General features: G+C 79.6%; 1 protein-coding gene across 1 annotated transcript in view; it reads left to right on the top strand.

The window, feature by feature from the left end:
• KDELC1 (KDEL (Lys-Asp-Glu-Leu) containing 1) overlaps positions 1-230 on the top strand; it is an 11,809-nt gene that overhangs the window by 187 nt on the left and 11,392 nt on the right. The gene's annotated exons all lie outside the window — the stretch shown is intronic.

Below are 230 nucleotides of genomic sequence, written 5' to 3'. Positions count from 1 at the left end.
CGCCGGACTACAGCTCCCAGCAGCGCCGCTCTGCGCGGGAAGCGCGGCGCCGCCCGCCCCGCCCCGCTCCCCTCAGGCGCCGGGACGCACACGCACACACGGTTCCCTGAGGAGACGAGGCGGCGGCGGCGGCCCCGCCATCCGCCCCGCTCCCTTCCCGCCCGATGCAGCCGCGCTGAGGGGGCGAGGCCGCCCGGTGCCGCGGTGAGGGAAGGAGGAAAGGCCCCGGC

Source organism: Haliaeetus leucocephalus, unplaced genomic scaffold, assembly GCF_000737465.1.
Source record: "Haliaeetus leucocephalus isolate CR32 unplaced genomic scaffold, Haliaeetus_leucocephalus-4.0 Scaffold626, whole genome shotgun sequence".
NCBI classification, from domain to species: Eukaryota; Metazoa; Chordata; class Aves; order Accipitriformes; family Accipitridae; genus Haliaeetus; species Haliaeetus leucocephalus.
The sequence above is the reverse complement of the archived record's forward strand: the minus strand, read 5'-3'. Positions and strand labels throughout refer to the sequence as shown.